Below are 15,704 nucleotides of genomic sequence, written 5' to 3'. Positions count from 1 at the left end.
TCGAAAAGGAAGCAAAAACGAATTCGATCCCGGTCGAGGTTGATGGCATTTAAGTGTGTTTAAATGGGACAGGCTCATGTCAGTAGATTTACTGGCATGTAGAAGAACTCCTGGGGGACAAAATTCCAGCACATTGGCGACGCTGATATAAACTCTGCAGTTGCGAGCGTCGTTAAATAAACTATAATTTTATTTCATTTCACTCATAACCGAATATAGAGACTATATACATGTTACGTAATTTATATAAAATAAATAGACTGATTATCACACAATTTTGGTTGAGGCAATAAAAATAAGCCTGATGGAACAATGCATACAACAAATGTGAGTACCACTATCTATAGGCCTACTGTGTTTCAAAGACGATTAGATACCGAACGTTAGAATCACAAGTATTTGGGGTGGACGTGTTATAACTATGCACATTGAAGGGGAACAATATAACACACTAAAAAAAATATATTACGTGTTTTGTAATTAAGTGAATGATTAATTAGAAAATTAGGCTGAAAGTCTGCAACAAAGCATCGCCGGCTCACCTACGAATACATACGCACTCGGACTGAATAACAGCATTCCGTCACTTAGTCACTGTAGTAGGGTTGCCAGGTTTCCTGGCGGCAGAAAATAACGATACGTGTACTGTAATCTTCTCATTTAATTTGCAAGGAAACCGTCCAGTTTATTTAAGAACTACAAAGTGGTAAATTCTTTATTTGGTTTATTTTACGACGCTTTACCAACTGCTATGATTATCTAGCGTCTGAATGAGATGAAGGTGATGCCAGCGAAATGAGTCTAGGGTTTAGCGCCGAAAGTTACCCAGCATTTGCTCTTAATGGGTTGAGAGGAAAACCCTAGAAAAAACCACAACCACGTAATTTGTCCCAACCAGGATTTGAACTCGAACCGGCTCATTCCACGGTCAGACATGCTAACCTTTACTCCACAGCAGTGGACAGAGGGATACATCATTCATTATCAGTTCATCTAATGATAGGAGTAAAAATCAGAATCGTACGGAGAGTACGTCTTCTTATGGAGTGAAACAGTGTTAACATTTAGGGGAAAATTAACTTTTTTTATATATATTCATTTGGGACTAATATGTACTATGACTTTTTGTTGCACTCTATCCAAGAGTTAAAATCTGCATATTTATATTACTTCCATCTTTTATATATCTTACTTTAGTCATCACAGACCCACTGTGTCTGATTTGCCGCAAACTAAAAATGTTATGGAAACAATACAATAAAATTATGCAAAAAAAAAAAAAACAAATTTTACTGTATGATGTTTCTACGTAAGTACATGCTATGCGATAATCCGACATTTTTTTTTTTAATTAAACCCTGCAAATATTACTTCGAATTTATTGTGTTACATTGCTGAAACTATGAGCGGAGCACAAGTAGAAATGGATACTAGCATTTCTGAATAGAGAGACATTTCCTTCTATGTGGCAATCCTGAATTTACCGGTAACTTGAGTGAAGAATGTGAAACAAAAGACGCGCGATGCATCACGTGATCGAGAACAACGCGGAAGAAGAGTTTGGAAGGTCATCCGGAAGGGAGGGTAAGGAAAGGGGAGGGGATCTGACTGAGTGACTGACTGTCAAGGACCGACAAGGACTCTCCAGGGCGTCGACCCTGCAACTAGCGATTCCTTGCCTGCCACACATTAAGTACACTGGAGCATTACCAATAGTGCGGCATTCCAGCAATCGAACTGTACACACCAAGAAATCTGCATTTCCACAGCTGCCTCGTTGCGACTTCAGCTTTGAAATTACACTAATATTAAGGGATGGATGGTTATTTTACGTCGCTTTATCAACAGCTATGGTTATCTAGCGTCCGAGTGAGATGGTGATACTGCTAGCGAGATGAGTCTAGGGTTCTGTTCCGAAAGTCACCCACCATTTGCTCTTAATTGGTTGAGAAAAACGTCCGGAAAAAATCTCACACGTAAATTGTCAGAACCAGGATTTGAATCCGGGCCCGCTAGTTTCACGGTCAGACGTGCTAACCGTTACTTCAACAGCGGTGGACAGGGCGGATGTAATGAAGGACGAGACGATATGAAGTGTTCAGAGCCATAGTGGGCCAAGCGCCATTTATTAAAAACGGAGAAAACAAGAGTTAAAGTTATGTGAATACCATAGTTCAATGAAGATTGACACAATTTAGTTTTAAAGTGCATACTTTATATTACTTGCTATATGTTTCATTAAATTATGGCAATCGCTTAATTTTAACACTTGTTTTCTCCGTTTTTAATACATGGCGCTTGGCCCTTTATGGCTCTGAGCCCTTCATATTTAAGCGATGGATCCATGGATGGGCGGGTTGGTGTATAAATTAGATTATGCATATTCAAAAGGTACAGTAACTAGTGAAATTGCTTTTGAAATTTAGAATTCAAACCTTTGAGTATTAAATGCATATTTAAAAAGGAAAATCATGGCAATAGAAAAAGATTAGGTCTGCTTGCGAAGAAGTGCAAAAAATTTTAGATGGGAAAATGTTAGAAATGTATTAGATAATATGGGGAAATGAATGTCAAGGAAAACACAAGTATAGCCTACAATAATTGAATTTTGAGAATTCCGGAACAAAGATGGTCAAAAAAGTTATATGAATGAAAACCATCGAGAAAACGAGGAAAAGAAGTCTATTAGAACACAGTCGCGAAGATATGGGTTACTAAAGAATATGGAATCTATGTGTTCGAAAATTCAAGATTAGGGAGAAGAAGAGCATGAAAAGACCTCAGCTTGTTGTATAATCTAATATACAGTGTGATTCAAAAGTCCGAGGACATAGACAAACTTCGTTTATTAGTGCAGATAGCGAAAAATGGAAAGATGAAAAAGTTGTTGGAAATATGTAGTTTTCAATCTAATGTGTTTGAATTTTCAACGCAGAATACACCAATGAGTCTGTATGCTAGTAAAACACACCTGCCAGTTCCAATACTGCCAAATTAGTGGCGTTTCCGGTAGTTCTACCGTATTTTAAATAGGTCTACGTATTATTTAACGGAAAAAAATAGTTGACATGCTGAATTTGGCGGTTATTTAACTTCTCACAGTGCAATGAAACATTTCTTTACATTGAAAGCATAAAAATTCAGGGAAATTTCATTCTTGCCTAACGGCTTTCCCTTAATGTATCTTGGCAACACTGCTAATAATTATTATTATAGTCATAATTTCGTAATTAACTCGATATACTACATATCTAAAATCCGGTAGGACTAAAGGAAAAGTCACTAATTTGGCACCATTGGAACTGGGAAGTGTGTCGTGCTAGTAGGCCTATACAGCCTCAATAGTGTATTCTAATTTGAATATTGAATCACATTAGATTGAAAACTACATATTTCCAACTTTTCCCCTCCTTCCATTTTTCGCTATCTGCACTAATAACGATGTTTGTCTATGTCGCCGAACTTTTCAATCATTCTGTATAAATAAAGGACAGGATGTAAGGATGGAAATATAGAGGAAGATGAAGTGAAGGGAAGGGGAATATGAAAAATAGAAGAGGATATATCATGAATGGAGAGAGAGAGAGAGCGAAAGATACAGATGAATAGAAAGAGAGAAAGTGATAGATGGAAGAAATGGCAGAGAAAGAGATATAAGGACATGATGGGACAGATTTAAAGAGGAAGAAAGAGGGAGGAATACTTGGTGTTTGTATGTGTGAACTAAAAAATACCACAGAGAAAAGAGAAGATCAAATAACGCTAGCTGGTTTTAGAGGATGTGACATTTTTAACAAAACGGTAAAGGTGAAAATGTACTGTATTAAAATTCAGAATGGGCTGGAATGTTTTTCATATGTTAACACGGTATCATAAACCGAATAACAAGTATATTATGAAGGAAAATAATGTGCTCATTTGTTATTATACAGAGTGAATCGTAATTAATGTCATTAATTTCAGCGGGTTATTCTTTGAGATATTTCAAACAAAAAAGTTCAATATAATTTACTTCGTTTTTGCTTCTTTTTCGAAATAAAAATTGTTTTATAGGAAAGATTTCATAATGAGTTTTCGGGAAGCCATTGATTGAATTCTCAATATTCTTAGTCAATTTAAGAGAGTAGTATATTATGATAATAAATTATTGGAAGAATTTCAGTTTTGTCCTGTAAATGTGTAAAAATTTGATTCAAAACAAATTTAACGTTGAAAAACTCCTTTGCAGAATGAAAAGTTACATTTGTTTGGATCAAATTTTTGCACATCTAAAGGAAAAAAAAATATTTCAAACATTTATTATCGTAATACATAGTTCTCTTAAACTGACTGAGCATATTGGAAATTCAATCAATGGCTTCCCAAAACAAGCTACGAAATTTTTGATACAAAACAATTTTACAATTTTTATCTCGAAAAGAAAGCAAAAACGAGCAAAATTGTATGAAAGTTTCTTGTTTGAAATATCTCAAAAGAATAATCCCCAGAAATAAATTAATGGCATTACAAAAATGTGGGGACTTTCTCTTAGGAACGAAAGGAGAGGAAGAGGGTGAAAATAGGCTGTTAAGAAGGTAATAAAGCAAAGATAGAAGAAGAGAAGCAGCTTACTTGAAAATGTAATATGTAGATGTAATATTCTTTCCATTGTACTTTAATGTAAACATGTTCACCAATCTTTTGAACTATCAACTCTGCTGTCAAATAATGTTAACATCCAATTTAACAGTATTGTTATGCAAAGCGTAACCATACACAATTCGTAACACTTTTAGATAATTTAAATGTGTTCTGAACTTAAAAAAAAAAATATTGCGTTTTCTTTATTTTCGTTTACATTCCTCTGAAAAATATTTAAAATTCTTTTCCTTAGCGTAGAGTACTTCTGAAAAGAAACTCGTAAATACAATATGTATAGCAATTTTTTTTTTTTTAATTCTGTATTTCAAACGTCAAATCTATATAGCAGGTCAAGCAATTTCATTATTTACTGTTGATTTTACTTCTTATACAAAACAACCTTACGAAATACACTGAATATAAAGTATGTTAAGAATGGCATAAGCTTATAACTGCAGTACGCGTTAAGTTCAATTTCTAAGAATTATTGAAGTTCTGACCAGAGTAATATCTCCATACCCACGGTGTGCTCATATAGAAGTCTACAAGAAAAGAAACAACGATGATAAAAGAATTACGAGCTAAAGAACTTTCAAAACATGTGGCTTCTGAAATGAAAGCAACTTACTACCTTTCTAGGTTCTCATGCTTAGCTCCATTCAGCATATATCAGAACCCTTCAAGGACTGATCGCAAGAAATTCCTGAATATTTTTGAATACGTCTGGTTAATATTAATTTGCTGCATATTAGTCTGTGGTTTGTGTTCAACTATAATCGTATTTCATAAAAACAAAATCACAACTCCAGGACTGAAAGTTGATATATTAATTTGTTTCCCTTCGCACTACGTTATTTCTCTGCTTGCAATTGTTCTTATGCTTATCAGAAGACGCAGAATGATTTCACTTCTAAAGAATCTAGGACAGATAGACGCTATTTTGAACGATGTTAGAAGTGGGAAGCTAGATTGTAACAAGAAAGTCTTGCGATGTGTAAAAGCTAAATATATTGCGTTTTCTTTTTACTTCATATTTGCAATTTATGAAATAAGTTGCAGGAAAGGATTTATTGATGTGTTTTATAGTTCTTCATACCGTATTTCCCATTTTGTAAACCTAGTATTTGTGACACAGTTCTGTTGTATGGTAAGATGTGTATGTAACAGGCTAATTATACTTCAAAAATTACTTACATCTATTATCAAAAAGTCACTTCCTGTTGAGAATATAAACTCAACGAGGAATGGTAAAATGCACAGAAATTGTGATAAAAACATCTCGTTATATTTTCCACCAGTAGACTATGGAGTAATTCCATGCGAATCAATTTCAAGAATATTCTTTATATCGAAGAAAGAAGACCAGAAGATTACTGTCTTGGTCTTGAGAAAGGTTTACAACAAGATCCACGAAGCCGCTACATTGATAAATTCAATTTATGGTCTTCTAATTCTGTTTCTATTTGCTCGTTCTACTATCGGGTTAGTAACGAATTTGTACCATTTCTACAACGCAAACTCTTTACTCAATAACATTACAATTCTAAGCGAAAGATCATTTTACAAGTACTCTACACATACATTTTGTCTATCAGTATGGATTGTTATGTATCTTGGCAAGATTGTCGCAATGACAGTAACGTGTCAGAACACAGTGCAACAAGCCAGTCAATTGGAAAGCTCGATTGAAGAACTTCTCCTGAATCAATACGTGAGATCTGATACAGAACGTGAGTTGAAGAAATTTTCAAGACAAATTTCAAAATGTAGCATAAAATTCACGGCTCTCAATTTCTTCAATATCAACATGTCTCTCCTCTGCACCATCTTAACATCTGTTGTGACGTACGTGATTGTTCTTGTACAATTCAAATGAACTTGAGGGTATTAGTACTTCAAAAAGAATGGTAGGAGATGTGCGAAATATTACGCGGAATGAATCTATATTGGCAATTGAGGAGTTTGGTGAAAAAACCAGGTAAGTTCACTTTTGGTAAAAAATGAGTTAAAGTATGCATCGTATATAATACGACAGTGTGCATCTTTTGGTACAAAAACCAGAGCTGTGTGGACTTATCTGAATGAGATACGCTTAGTTATCAGCAGAGACCTTGGTTGTATTTTTATTTTAGTAGGTTATTTTAGGACGCTTTATCAACAGCTTAGGTTATTTAGCGTCTGAATGAGATGAAGGTGATAATGCCGGTGAAAGGAGTCCGGGGTCCAGCACCGATAGTTACCCAGCATTTGCTCGTAATGGGTTGAGGGAAAACCCCGGAAAAAACCTCAACCAGGTAACTTGCCCCGATCGGGAATCGAACCCGGGCCACCTGGTTTCGCGGCTAGACGTGCTAACCGTTACTCCACAGGTGTGGACCCTTGGTTGTATCCTAGATCACATATGTAACAGATAGGTAATCGCTATGTTAAAATCGTTTGCACTTTGAAGAAAACAACCGCCAGGATCGCCACCTGTCCGCCGTAAACGAACACGAGACGGCAGTACAGTCGCTAATGCAATTCAAATGGGAATTATGACGTGACTCCTTATGTAACAACTAGATGGCAACGTAGTAAACCTGACAAAAGTTAACGTCAAAGCCTATCTGGGGTATAAATGATCTAAAGTTGTATTTGGAGCAAGAATCAAACTAGTCCTATCTTGCCTTGTTCTTGCACCAATTGATGATAGCACAAGTGTAGCAGCTATTTCCTGTTGGTAAAATGACTGCATAAACGAGATACGATGTTGTTTTGCCAGTTTATTGTGTATTTCAAGCAGTAATAGTGTGGTAATGCTGAGCATTCAAGCAAAAGAAAAGGTGATCCTAGTAAACGGAAAAGAAATAAAAGCAGTGAATTATATGAGCCGTTGAGAGCAGAAGTGGTGTAAGTCAAAAATGGGTAATGAGGGTTAAAGTAAACATTCTGTAAAATACAGTGCAAAGTAACATTTAATATATTCAATTTATTTCAATTATTAGTAGTCTGTGGATAGCACGAAGGACATATCAAATGCTACTTTGCGCTGTATTTTACAGAATGTTTATTTTAAATCTCATTACCCAATTTTGACTTACACCACTTCTGCTCTGAACGGCTCATATGTCTCATGCTGTGGAAAAGTTCTTCCAGCTGGTAAAATAGGCCCTGAATGTAAATGTAAGGGAAAATGCGGCAATATATTGGACAGAAAAAAGGGAAATAACGAAGTTCATCTCTCTTTCCACTGAGGATGAGATCATTTTTTGTGTGCAGCCTTTACACCAAGAGCTATTCAGCGACGGAGGCTTGGAAAAGGTGAAGAAATATTCAGGGATTCGTAACTCAACATTGGTTCACCACCGGAGGGCAAGGGAAAACAAAACAACAGGCCCAACAGGCTGACTACTAATGACACTAATAATGTGATACATCACATACAACAGCTTCTTGCCCAAAAATCACACAGTAGTTGGAAAGACAGCATCAAGAAAGTTTTTCTATTATCTGAAATGAAAGTGAAAAGAAAGTACGAATTAAAACAATATGAATCTGAGGTATTTAGAAATTTTAAAGTAGGAGAAAAAATAAAAACCTGCAGGGTTACATATGACTAATAAAATAGATGTTTTAATTGTAATTTCAATATTTAATTTAGAATTTCAAAAAGCGACACTTTAAAAAATGTGACTACTTAAATAAATTAATAGCTAGCAGATTGTATTGGTAACCCGGTACAAAACAGAATACGTGAAAGGAAAAAAGAAACTACACTTGTATAAAAATGAAGTATTCCATGAACTGCTGAGAAAAGAAGCCAACAGGACAAAGGAAAACACCAATAATTTTGCATGTTTAGCGTTTGATTTGCAGCAAACTATGACATTTTCAATGCTTTCTTCAACAGATGTGTTCTGTTGTAGGCTAATGTGGTTGTGTAACTTCAATACCTATGCAGATTTGCAGCAGTGGTAAGGCATACATGTTAATATATACATAATGTGATGATAAAAGAGTCATGATGATGACATTCTGATAATAAATTATTATTATTTAAATGTAACATGAAACCTTACACACAAATTTAATAATTCAATTCAATGGAATTTACTCAGAATGTTGACTGTATAGTTCGGCAACTGTTCTCATGACCAGGCTTCGCATGTTTGTCATAAGAGCTATGTTGGATGGAGTAGTTTCTCCTGGAACATTAATGACTTCAGTCAAAGACACAAACAGGTTAGAAGACCTTTATGAGTTCTGACTTGTGTTATGTACGAGTAGAAGCGCACTTATTATGTATGTATGTCGATGAGTTCATTGTGATCCCATTCAGCCATAGAGGAGGTGCACAGGAGACAAATGCCGCCACCAATATCTACACTGCAGTTACTTACTGTATTTCGAAATTTGGAAATGATTATTTTTGTGTAAGGAATGGTAACATATTCTGTGAAGTGTGCAAGGTGGGAATGAAGGTAGAAAGACGATGAGGTATTTAAATTCACTGTGGCAGTAAAATACATACGGAACATTTGCAATTGAAGAGTCCACTGCAAGAAAGATGGATGTCATTCGGAATACATTTTGCAAGAGAAGCAATTGAAAGTTTGAAATGCTTAGCGCTCAAAGCGTAACTGTGATTTTCCGATCATTACTGGACAATGGCTATCACTGTTAATGTCATATAACTCTCTATGTACATTCTATATGTCTTAAGCTATGCATTGACTGTCTTGGTTCATTTTCAACAAGAAAGTGACATCCATCATTCTTGCAGTGGACTCTTCAATTGTTTCTGCTGCAAGACATATAAGTTCTAATTGTGACTTTTCGCAGTTTTTCCAGCGATTTGTGCTTAATAATAACTGACAATTGAAAAAGTTTCCAATTACATAATTTCAGAATGTATATTGTTGTCACTGCAATAGTAGTTATAGTATATAGGTATAAAAAGTTCTGTTGTATATTTATTATCAGATTATTAATTTTTAAATGCATTTGTAGAAAATGGAGGGGGAAACATATTTGTTCAAAACGTTTCGATTGTGCAAACCATTCAAATTAAGTTGCAGTGTTGTCATGATATGCTCCATTATTTATATTCACCGTAGGCCTACTGTACCGCCACTTACGCAGTGAGCGCCAGACATTTGAACTTCTACCGTACAAGGCTATATTTCTCGATAAATTCAGTGTGACAAAAATGCGAATTCTGCTCGTGACACATACACCTAAGTAACTGTTTAACAATTGAACACAACTAACAAATACAACAATTTGTATGTTGCTAATATAATACGATTCGAATGTAAAAGTATTAAAGATTATTGATAGTTACTAATAAAATTATGACCAAGTATTGTTTATATTTTGTTATTCATGAACTTTACTTAGACAATAATGATCTTTTGCTAGTAATATGTCAGGTTTTAAAGGTTTGGTGCAAAAGCCAGGTAAGTCCAATTTTGTTTTCGCATTTACTCCAAAATAGTTTTTCCGAACTTAACTGGTTCTTGCACCAAACCCCTCAATTCTCCAATAACGCAACAACGAAAACAAAATTAATCCGGAGAGATTTGTTGGAGGAAATTTCATCCCAAGAGATCATTTATCATTATTTTGTCTGAGATGGTTATGCAGGTATTTTCCCTCCCATATATACTGCAGCCTACTTTATACATAGTTTCCAATCTCAAGCGTTCCCGTATGAAAAAGTCTACGTACAGCCCTAGAAAAAAAGTTTTGTCGCACAGATACTTTATAAGTCCCAGAAAGGAGGCAGTGCGCATGATCAGAGGACGAGCGACCTGGTTCGCAAGAGAAAGACTAGTTAAGGTAATACAATTAGTTTTGTTTCGTTGTATGTCTGATCATGCGCACTGTCTCCTTTCTGGGATTTCTAAAGTATCTGTGCGACAAAACTTTTTCTAAGGCTGCACGTTTCTGGGTACTCGGCCGATCAGCTGTACTATTGCAGTCGAGGTAGACTTTACAACAAGGAAACAGCGCGTGCTATAGTCCGGATCAGCTTACTTAATATCCTAAGGGTGAAACTTGATCATTTTTCTCCTATTACTACATATCCTAGAGGATTATAGTGATTTTTTACATGTCAGGTTGAATTTTCTTTACCAACTTCGTTTCAGATTTCAAGTACTTTTCTAATTGTTACGTTGGCGGCAATAATTTTGGTTTGCAGTAGAAGGAATCTGATGAAATGGAAGTACCTAACTAAGCTTGTTAAATATGAACGTAATTAATAAATAATTGGTAATACCGGTATTAATATTAATCATCATCATCAATAGCTATCAGGGTTTAGGCCATTTGGCCTGTTCCGTCTCAGGTGAAAAGCTGGTCTCTCCATCGCTCTAGGTGTGCTCTATAAATACTGTGTTAAACCATCTGTCAAACCATCAGACAGCTCTACCAGCAAATCCTGCTCCCACGTCCTTGTCGTGATCCCTGGGCAATGTAACCTCAAGGTTATAGCAAACGGGAGAGGGTGACAGCGAGTATCCAGCGCTCACAAACTGGATCCCCCTGGCTATGGGAGCATACCCAAACAGAAAACAGGCAGGTTCAGAGGCCTTAAGGTGGCATTCCCACCACTGAACTTTCTCAGCGATAGGTTGGTAACCCATTCTGAGGAGATTTTACTTACTCGTCATTCTCAGGAGAAACAAAGCCGGATTAATATTAATACCAATACATAATTCAGTTGTGTTGCGTTGTGATTCCAATTCAACGTGGCTTATGGACAGAAATATATGTTTTAGTGTTCAGATTTTTATTAAAATGTCCAAAAGAGGAAATAGCATGGCGGCTACTTAGGAGTAAGTATTGTAACTAGGGTCTACATTTCAAAGTGGCATTCTATTTTCGGAATTCGTACTAATCATTTCACGTAATCAAACAGAATATAATTTTGGGTTAGGTCTCTTGAATAGTAAACTGTTTAGTCAAAGCAATGAATTTCATGTTGTCAGTCAAAATACATTTTAATACTAGATCACATTAATGTACGAATTACCAACATAATGTGCGAGAGGTCCAGGAGGAAATATACTCTTTTACAAATTATTGGAGCATTTAGAAAACATCTCTCAACATAAAGATGAGATGTAGTAAATAAGTACCTAAATAAGCAAGACATTCTTACTACTGCTGCTGCTGTAAATGACATTGTGATTTTACCCTTTTTGGTGATATCTGGTATTAATTGGCGACACTGAAGAGACGGCCAAATTAGCCTTTTAGGAACTGCTCTTACGTGGTCCTCACTATATTACGTTTTAGTGAACACTTTTGCGAAGTATACATCGAATACACTATGACGATTTAAATTTGTAAGAAAACTCGTATAAAAGTCTCAAGTCAATATTATAAAGATATTATGTTTTAAGTTTGGTGTTGGACAAAAAGGCGAAGAGGAGGAGGACTATTTTAATAGAAAATAAATTGTATGAAGCTGGGATATTATCAGAAAGGAAATCAAGAAAATCTCAGTTTTATAGTTGCACAATGTGCCGTTTCAGAGTCATTTTTATAAAGATTAAAAAAATCGTGTGATTACGACTAAACTAGCACAATTAAAATCTTCCCAACTGCTACCAACACATAAATATGTCAGTTTCATTTAATATTTAAAAAACAGTCTTTGATGCAATAGCAAAATACAGTAGACATAGTCAAAATACACAAAGAAACATGTAAAGTTAAAAATTAGCTAATTGGCGTTCAAAAAATTCATTTATGCTATAAAGTAGAGTGTTTCTGAGCCAAGAGGAAATTAATTTGATAAATTCAGACATATTTTTAGAAAATAATTCGAGAGGCATTTTATTTGCATTCTTAATAGGCATAGTCTCGTAATTATTTTTGGTTTTAGTTAATCTAGAATTTTAGAAGGTGAAATATTATATTGAAGCAAGGTTATTGCGTTGCACAGTAATAGAGATGAAAGAAGAAAAGAAGCTTAATATAGAATTTGAATTCTACAGGGCGGGACACAAGTCACTGTACCCTTAATTATATGTAATGTACTGCGGAATTACTAAACCTGATGACAAAAGAATGCGGCAACACTGAAAGACATTTAATAACAATGACCATAATATTTGGTAGTAACACAGTCTAGTATATACAGTCACGAAGCTTGAGTTGTTGAAGGTACTAGGAACATTAGACTTTGCCGGTACTATTTCACATTGTCTGTGATGAGGCGATAGTAGCGATCCTAGTGGTTAGCAACTATCTATGGATACATATTCCCTACGTATTGAGCTTCGTGACTGTATATACTAGATTGTGGTAGTAGTGACAATAACAATTGAATAACGATAGTGGAATTGTGAGAAAGATGGCAGATACGACTAATTATTCGCTTGAATAGCGGTTGATTGCGAGTGTTAAGGTCCACGAAAGGCAGCACAATGCAACAAATTATGACACAGTTTGAAAGGCGATTTGGAATGCCACCCCCAAGAAAAGCAACATTGTTAGCTTGGGAAAAGCGAGCGTTCATTATTGGCAGCATCAGAGAGTTCCCGAAGGGATCGACCAGTTGTGAGTCTCGACACATGTTGCAGTCCATTGAACAGATTACCAGTACCATTACCATGGCCTTCACGAAGTCCCGACTTAACACAGGACAACAGCCTGTGAGGGTATATAATAATAAAAAAAACTCGCTCCTAGACGGTATCAAACAAACGACGAACTGAAAAATGCTGTGACAGCTGCATTTCTAGACATAACACCACAGCAGTTACGACAAAAAAGTCACAAAGGACTTGCAGACATATCCACCTCTGCATAGACAATGATGGAGTTCACACAGACCTATTAGATTAGGTAAGTAAGTAAGAAATACAGTATCTATGGATACGGTGGCTTATGGTCCGCTCAGTACATGTACATAGGTAATATTCCTTTCATTACATCTTAATGGAAATATGTTTATTCATCACACTTTTGAATTGCCTGTTACACTCACATAATTACGAATGTGTCCCCTCCCAAATACTTTATACCTGCATTTCTCTTGACTAGAATATTCAACTCTATTGCATCATGTAATTAAGGTGGATATTCAATAAATAAAAATGGATATAATACATTGTTGGTGGGATCGATTCATATATTCTTATATTTACAATATCTACGAATTATAGAAACCAAAATAGATAAACCCAAAGCACCATCAATGATATTGTTAGGGAACACGTAGCGATACACAATCTGCAAGTTATAATTTTCTAGATATTTTATTACACATCGCACTTCTTTATTTTCTTTTACGCTAGTATCACAATATTTCCCCCGTATACGTCTCGTGATGAGAACATAAAAGCTAAATAATTAGAGAAGAAGCTAAAGAGTAAAGATGCTTGTAAAGAATTTCAGTTCTTCACGTAATGTTCCTTTTATTACCTATGTCTTAATGGAAAATGATGTCTATCAAACACTTTACTGTCAATTCCAGTAATATAAAATTAACTTTCCATTAAGTAATTACATTAGTAAAGACACTGTTTTACACAATGTAATACTGCGACACATTCTGTATATTATGTACATTACACAAGTTTATTGCTTTTCCTGTCATGCTTAAGAAACACGCTTATTGATATTCCTCATTAATCGAAAGTAATTATAAAAATAAGAACGAAAACAAATTAAGTAATATAATTTTATAACCCCTACATACATTTCCAACGGAAAATACTCTTAACATTGTGGAATTTCGTTAAGCATTTAATGTTCATTTCCTTTCTATAAGAAAGTGTATGGGCCCTACAAGGAATAGTCGGAGTATAAAATTTCTTCAGAATAGTCGTCATTACAGTGCACATCTTCTTTGCATGAACTTTAAGTTGAGAACTTAACTCTTTTCATATAGCAGACGAGTTGGTGCGGAAATCTAGAAACATCAAAGCAACAAGGATGAATAACCTGTGTTCTAAAGAGTATTCGAAAAATGTGACTTGCGAAATGAAGGCAACATACTACTTTTCTAAATTAGTTTGTTTAGCGCCATTCAACATTTACTTCAACTCTTCTACTGGAAATCCAAGAAGCGGCAAGAAGTTATTTCGAAACATTTTTGAATATATCTGGGTAATACTAATTTGCTCCATATTAATCTCTGGTTTTTCAGCTGGTATAATCATATTTAATGTGAACACTGTCGTATCTACTGGACTGAGAGTTGATGTGATACTTTGTTATCGATCAAACTTCATAATATCTCTATTTTTAATTGGTTTCATATTTCTTAAAAGACAAAGAATTCGGTTACTTTTAGAGAATCTTGGAGAGATTGATTCCATTTTGAATGAAGTTCGAAATGAAATCAAATACCGTAAAAAGAAGGTCTTCAGGTGTGTGGAAGCAGAATACATTGTGTTTCCTATGTACCTTATATTTTGGTTTTATGAAGTTTGCCTTAGACAAGGATTTATTTATATTGTTTTCACTTTTGCTTACCGTGCTTCATATTTCATAAATCTAACCTCAGTGTCACAGTTTTGTTGTATTGTAAGATGCGTCAAAAACAGGCTATCTGCACTTGAAGAACTGCTCACAATAACTTTTGAAAAATCAGTTCATTTTCAAAATCAAAAATCAAGCTGGAATGAGAACTATAAGAAAAACTATGATGAAGACCACTCATCAACATTTCCAATCCAATCAAGATTAATTCTATGCGAATCAGTATCAAGAATATTCCTTGAACCGAAGAGAGAAGATCAAAAGAAAGCTATTCTAATGCTGAGAGAAGCTTACAGCAAGATCAGCGATGTCGTTACATTGATCAATTCAATTTACGGTCCTCTAATTCTTATTTTATTCGTTCGTTGTACCGCCGGATTGATAACAAACTTGTACCATTTCTACAACGTGAACTTTCTCACCGACCATATCCAAAATCCAAACAGTAAGATATTGTATCAATACGCAATGGACAAGTTGAGTCTATTAGTATGGATGGTTATAAATTTCAGCACGATTGTGGCGATGACGGTAACTTGTCAGAACACAACACTGCAAACCAGTAAGTTGGAAAACTCGATTCAGAAAGTTCTTCTTAATCA

Source organism: Periplaneta americana, chromosome 1 (genome assembly GCF_040183065.1).
Source record: "Periplaneta americana isolate PAMFEO1 chromosome 1, P.americana_PAMFEO1_priV1, whole genome shotgun sequence".
NCBI lineage: Eukaryota > Metazoa > Arthropoda > Insecta > Blattodea > Blattidae > Periplaneta > Periplaneta americana.
This window is presented reverse-complemented; position numbering follows the sequence as displayed.